Genomic DNA, 7,018 nt, shown 5'->3' with positions numbered 1-7,018 from the left:
CGCCATTCAATATGATCATGGCTGATCATCCAAAATCAGTACCCCGTTCCTCCTTTCTCCCCATATCCCTTGATTCTGTTAGCCCTAAAAGCTATATCTAACTCTCTCTTGAATACATCCAGTGAATTAGCCCACACTGCCTTCTGTGGCAGAGAATTCCACAGATTCACAACTCCCTGGGTGAAAAGGTTTTTCCTCATCTCAGTCCTAAATAGCCTACCCCTTATTCTTAAACTGTGACCCCTGGTTTGGGACTTCCCCAACATCGCGAACATTTTTCCTGCATTTAGCATGTCCAATCCCTTAAGAATTGTAAATGTTTCTATAAGATCCACTCTCATCCTTCAAAATTTGGGTGAATATAAGCCCAGTCGATCCATTCTTTCATCATATGTCAGTCCCGCCATCCCGGGAACCATCCCGGGAACCATCCCTGAACCTACGCTGCACTCCCTCAATAGCAAGAATGTCCTTCCTCAAATTAGGAGACCAAAACTGCACACAATACTCCAAGTGTGGTCTCACCAGAGCCCTGTACAACTGCAGTAGGACCTCCTTGCTCCTATACTCAAATATTCTCGCTATCAGAATCAGATTTTATTCGGCAAGTATATTTTGCAACATACGAGGAATTTCATTGGCCAGGTCAGTCATACAATTACAAGTAACAGATCACTCAAAAACATATTTTAACATGAACATCTACCACAGTGACTCCTACACATTCCGCACTGTGATGGAAGGCGAAATAAAGTTCAAGTCTCTTCCTTTTGTTCTTCCTCGGTCGGGGGCCTATGAAGGCCAACATGCCATTTGCTTTCTTTACTGCCTGCTGTACCTGCATACTTTCTTTCAGTGACTGATGTACAAGCATACCCAGGTCTTGTTGCACCTCCCCTTTTCCTAATCTGACGCCATTCCGATAATAATCTGCCTTCTTGTTCTTGCCACCGAAGTGGATAACCTCACATTTATCCACTTTATACTGTATCTGCCCACTCACCCAACCTATCCAAATCACCCTGCAGCCTCATTGCATCCTCCTCGCAGCTCACACTGTCACCCGGCTTTGTGTCATCTGCAAACTTGTTGTTGCATTTAATTCGCAATTAGCAATGTAAAATTGTCAGAGGCATGAACACTCATCGGATTTATGAATTACAGGCTGACTGATCCACTCCTACATCGAGACATTTCATTGATTTGTAATTCTTTGTGAACAGTTTTCACTGTTCAATTTCACTGAAGAAACCACCAAAAGTTTTTGACCAAATTTGTCTTTCCTCTGTTCAGACCTTTGCATCTTAGCTATTTTCTAGACGTTTTTTTCCAATAAATACCAGGTTGTAACTCAACTAATTTTAAGATAGAAAATATTAATAGAGTTGTCAAGTCCCTTTACCATATACTCACTGGGCAACATGAGTGAAATTAATTATATACAGATTGTAAAACGTTAGCAGATTTATTTTTAAATTCCCACTTTTACTGTAAAAACCAACCTCGGCATGGTGCATGGTTTAATAAAGCAGAACTTTGAATAAGATAATAAATTGATTGATATTAAGTTGATTTCTTTAAATGTTACATTTTGTGTCATGTAATGCCTTGATCATAGTGTACGTTCAGTAGTGCACTGTCCACACGCAAGACAGGTTACAAGAATCAATCACAATACAATATTGAAAATCAAATTCCAGCAGCTCACAACACAAGCAGTTTTTTTTCCCTTTGCTACCCTCCGGATATTTACACCTCTTCCTGACTGATGGACTCTCAGCACCCTCTCCCTGTTGACACTTATGTGTGTCACCCACCTTCTCTTGGTCTCCTCCTTGTCACATACATTCTCTCTGTTGCCTCCTTCCTCCCTTTCCTATGCCCGTTTCAAGATGCGTGCTTTCTGAATTTTCCCAGATCTGAAGATTATTGAACTGAAACACTAACTCTCACTCTCACACAGACGCTACTTGACCTGTTTAACATTTTTGAAACTCTCCCGTGTCAATAGACAATAGGTGCAGGAGTAGGCCATTTGGCCCTTGGAGCCAGCATCATCAAGCCAATCTCTGGATGTGAGTGATAATTGACAATTCAGTTTATTGTGAAGGAAATAGCTTTAACATTGCTCCCTTTTCAAGGGGATGATGTGAGTCAACAGAAGTTATCTTTTATCTGGATCTCAATGAAACATTAAACATGATAGATGACGATACTTCCAAATGTCTGGACAAAAAAATAACATTGTCTCCTCTTTGTCCATATTATAATACCAAACCAGATATGCTCTATGATCTTTAGCTTACATGTTTTGGAAATATTGTCTCCATTAGGGCTTTAGAGATTCATCCAATGTTTTGGACCTTTGTCGTAAAAAAAAAGGACCAAAATGTACTTAACATTTAAAGTCCTTTTATTAATGGAATCAGATTTCAAGCTCAATTTTAAAATGTTTTCAGCAAAATCATCTGCAAAGCAAGAGCTGGTGTTGAGTGTCCATGAAGTGAGTGTCCCTGTAAGATAACCTGCATTTTGTGGAATGCACAATCTGCTTTTAATTCCTTGTTCAAATGATATATTCCCCCAAAAATCAAATTATGAAAGGTAACATCAAATAATATAAAAGTATTTTTTTTTTACTTTTAACTTTTACCTGGAGTTTGACCTTAATTCCAGATAATGTAGCAAGGATAAAGTGAACTCTCAATGTGGAACTGTCCTTTATGGTATTGCAGGTTTTCATACTTTAAAAGATGGTACGGTGGCACAGCGGGAAAGTTGCTGCCTTACATCGCCAGAGACCTGGGATTGATCCTGACGACGGGTGCTGTCTGTACAGAGTTTGTACGTTCTCCCTGTGACCTGCGTGGGTTTTCTCCAGGATTTCCGGTTTCCGCCCACACTCCAAAGATGTAAAGGTTTGTAGGTTAATTGGCTTGGTATAGTTGTAAATTGTCCCTAATGTGTGCAGGATAGTGTTAATGTGCGGGGATCGCTGGTCAGTGCGGATTCGGTGGAACCGAAGGGTCTGTTTTTGCGCTGTATTTCTAAAATAAACTATCCGCTTCATTTCAAATATTGATTTTTGTAATAAAGCTATTTGCATTGTATATTTTACATTTACTATAGTTTGAAATGTGACTAATATACATGGTGTACATGCCAAGCTTCCAACCTTTGCTGTGCTCTCAATGTTAGAAGGTGAGTATATTTGTCTCCTTTCCAACGCCACTTCGTACAATTATGCTGCCAGCGCTAGGAGCACAATACCAACCATTACTGAGAACAGTGTTAACCACAGAAAACAGACTTCCAAAATGGAACAAATATACCAGTTTATTGTCATTTTAAAGCATAAACAAATTGTAAATATCAGTAGCCTGACAAAAATGAATATTTTGCAATAAATTAACACAAGGAGAAGCAATATAATAATGGAATTTATATTTCAATGCCCAGCTGTAGTGAATATTTTAAGTAGGAAATCAATCAGGGTTACATCTATAGAGGAAAGAATGACAGCTTCACTTACTGGCAGGACAATGCGAAATCTAAGAATACACCACACGTGAAGAGCCAAGGAGGATTCATATTAAACTTCATTAGAAGGGTTAGACTCCTACTGAATGGTACAAAAGTCGGTGAGAAGACTCACTGTAAGAAAGGTGTTCTGCAAGTTCTGAAATGGTGTGTACCTTTACATTAAAATGATGGAGCTACTCTCAATTTGTGTTGCCATTGTTTCCAAGGCTTGCACTGTGCGAAATGCACCCTCCAGTAGTTACCCAGCAGTGAACCAGATTTATGCAGCTTATAATCTCCAATACGCATATGATTCTCCAATCTATATACTGATAATTGGAGACAATTAATGGGTTACTTATCCACATTTCTGATATGTTGCCATTGCCTTTAGCCTATGGATTAATTAATTAAGTGCCTAATACAGAAATATATCACCCCAAAACTATCTTTGTCTTCTATGCAGCATGCATACAGATTGATAATATAGAGCTCTTACTAATATGTGCATTCAGTGGAATTTTAAATGACTGCAGCTATTGACTGCTTTTAAATTTGATTTACTTAGTATCCAGTCACAATTGATGAATGTGCAGTTTTGGTAATGGATTCAACCGATTGACTTGTTCTGTCTTAATAGACTGACATAGTGAAGTAGCTGTGGAGAAAAGGAAAATAAAATATTTATCAACGAGGACAGTAAAAGATTTAGAAAATAATGTTTTACTCTAATTATATCATGTGATTACATTTAACAATCGCTATAAATGCCTGATATTAATATAGTAATGATAATACGTATGCTGATTAAAATAGAAAAAGATATAGTTACAATCTTTTAAGCCTTAAAGCATCAGTATATTTATAGCCGCTAATAAGATGCAGACTCGTATAATGTGGAAAATATGACAGTCCTATCGTTAGCTGGCAATAATAGCGCATCTATTCTGTTGACATTAATTAGGCGATAAAAACTGGTCAGATGCAGGGGTAAACCCCCCAATCTTTCAAAATTGTAGTAGTAATATAGTACTTGGTGTCGTTCATTTGGTGTTTGTCGTTAGCTGGTGAGAGGTAACAAATGAATGAAAGTTCCTACTGCCTTTTCTATTCCGGAAAGTTTATAAGATGTGTGTTATGTATTTGGCCGAGTTATAGACATGTTTTTCCAAGCAATAGCCTACAGTCTGTGTGCATTAATACAGTGGTTTCCTGTAAGCAGCTTGGAGTGTGTGGCTGCAGCCAGGCAAGACTGTGGTTGATGCCACCTGCTGGTGCCACAAAGAACTGTTGATAAAAGAATCTAAAGTAGAAAATGATGGAAATACTCATCAGGTCAGACAGCATCTGCAGACAGAGAAGCAGACTTCAATTACCAGGACAAAGACCCTTCCTCAGAGCAAGGAAAGACTAAGTTTACCTTTCTGTGCATTTCCAACATTATTTATTATTTTACTTCGGAGTCACGTGAGTGACTACGTGAAGACCCCGCCAGCATGCGTGCGCGGCATAGCGTCTCACGCAGTGCAACAGCGACGGGCGGGGGGGGGGGGGGGGGGGGAGGAACTGACATTTAAAAACAATATGCTGATAGTACTGGTCTCAGCTCTAGGGGTCCAGTTTCTACATAAACTGAGACTGGGATAAATTATGGCATCTCCAGAAAAGATAACTTCGCATATTAGAGCTTCCAGATATACCCAAGTGACACCCGACTATGTGTAATAACACACCTTCTATTATACCTTAAAACTACTAAAACTTAAGAAGAAGTAAATTAGCATTATGGACAGCCATAAACAACCTAATGGCCAGGTATCAGCACTAACCATCGCTAGATGGCTCAGACAGGCTTGGAAGCTGCTGGGGTGGATACTGACATCTTAAGTTTCTATCCACAAGGGCAACAGCAACACCGGCAGCTAGAGACAAGGAAGTGCCTATGGACCATATCCTGGCAACAGCAGGATGGTCTAGAGAAAGACCTTCCAATTCTTTATAATAAGCCAATAACCAAACCTGCGGTTTTGCAGAATCAAGTTTGAATTCTGTAATATATTTAGCCCTAGGGAGGATTATTTTGTTAAAATAAATTGTTATTGCCTGAATTGGATACATGTCTGAATACAATAACATACTTCCTCCCTTGAATGACTTTGGCAGTGAGTGAAGCATGGACTGTTCCACGGCTTGAAATCACAGAGCTTTAAAATCTTCACGTAGTCACTCACGTGACTCCGAAGTAAAATAGTAAGATTAAACGAGAACTTACCAGTTTGAAGTTTGATTGTTATTTTATGAGGAGTTACGATGAGGGATTACGTGCCCTCCGCTCCCGCCCTCTATTATAAAGGTCAACTGGTATATTAGTTCTTCTTATCTTACTATGTTTATTTCAATTACTATTACTGTGATTCCACACCGCTGCTTTGAAGAATGTCGCGCATGCGTGCTGGCGGGCCTTCACGTAATCCCTCATCGTAACTCCTCATAAAATAAAGATCAAACTTCAAACTGGTAAGTTCTCGTTTAATCTTACTATTTTATTTCAGATTTTCAGCACCTGCAGAATTTCTTTGTCTTCATTTGCTGATGACTTTCTTATTGCTTTTCATCCAAAAATAACTACTTTGAAGAAATTCTGCTGGTCTTACTTTACCAGTTTTAACAAAGGATCAAAAGTAATTTACCGCAACTGTTTACCATATACATATTAATGATTTGGAAGAGGGAATTAGAACCAACACTACCAAGTTTGCGGATGACACAAAGCTGGGTGGCAGTGTGAACTGTGAAGAGGATGTTAAGAGGTTGCAGGGTGACCTGGACAGGTTGAGTGAGTGGAAGATGCGTGGCAGATGCAGTATAATATAGATAAATGTGAGGTTATACACTTTGGCGGCAAAAACAAGGGGGCAGATTATTATCTCAATGGGGTTAGGTTAGGTAAGGGGGAGGTGCAGCAAGTCCTAGGCGTCCTTGTACACCGGTCACTGAAAGTTGGCTTACAGGTACAGCAGGCAGTGAAGAAAGCTAATGAAATGTTGGCCTTCATAACAAGAGGATTTCAGTATAGGAGTAGAGAGGTTCTTCTGTAGTTGTATAGGGCAGTGCAACGTAGGTTCACGAGATTGATCCCTGGGATGGCGGGACTGTCATATGAGGAAAGATTGAAAAGACTAGGCTAGTATTCACTGGAGTTTAGAAGGGTGAGAGGGTATCTTATAGAAACATATAAAATTATAAAAGGACTGGACAAGCTAGATGCAGGAAAAATGTTCCCAATGTTGGGCGAATCCAGAACCAGGGGTCACAGTCTTAGAATAAAGGGGAGGCCATTTAAGACTGAGGTGAGAAAAAATGTTTTCACCCCGAGAGTTGTGAATTTGTGGAATTCCCTGCCACAGAGGGCAGTGGAGGCCAAATCACTGGATGGATTTAAGAGAGAGTTAGATAGAGCTCTAGGGGCTAGTGGAATCAAGGGATATGGGGGGAA

Source organism: Amblyraja radiata, chromosome 3, assembly GCF_010909765.2.
Source record: "Amblyraja radiata isolate CabotCenter1 chromosome 3, sAmbRad1.1.pri, whole genome shotgun sequence".
In the NCBI taxonomy this organism is placed as follows: Eukaryota; Metazoa; Chordata; class Chondrichthyes; order Rajiformes; family Rajidae; genus Amblyraja; species Amblyraja radiata.
This window is presented reverse-complemented; position numbering follows the sequence as displayed.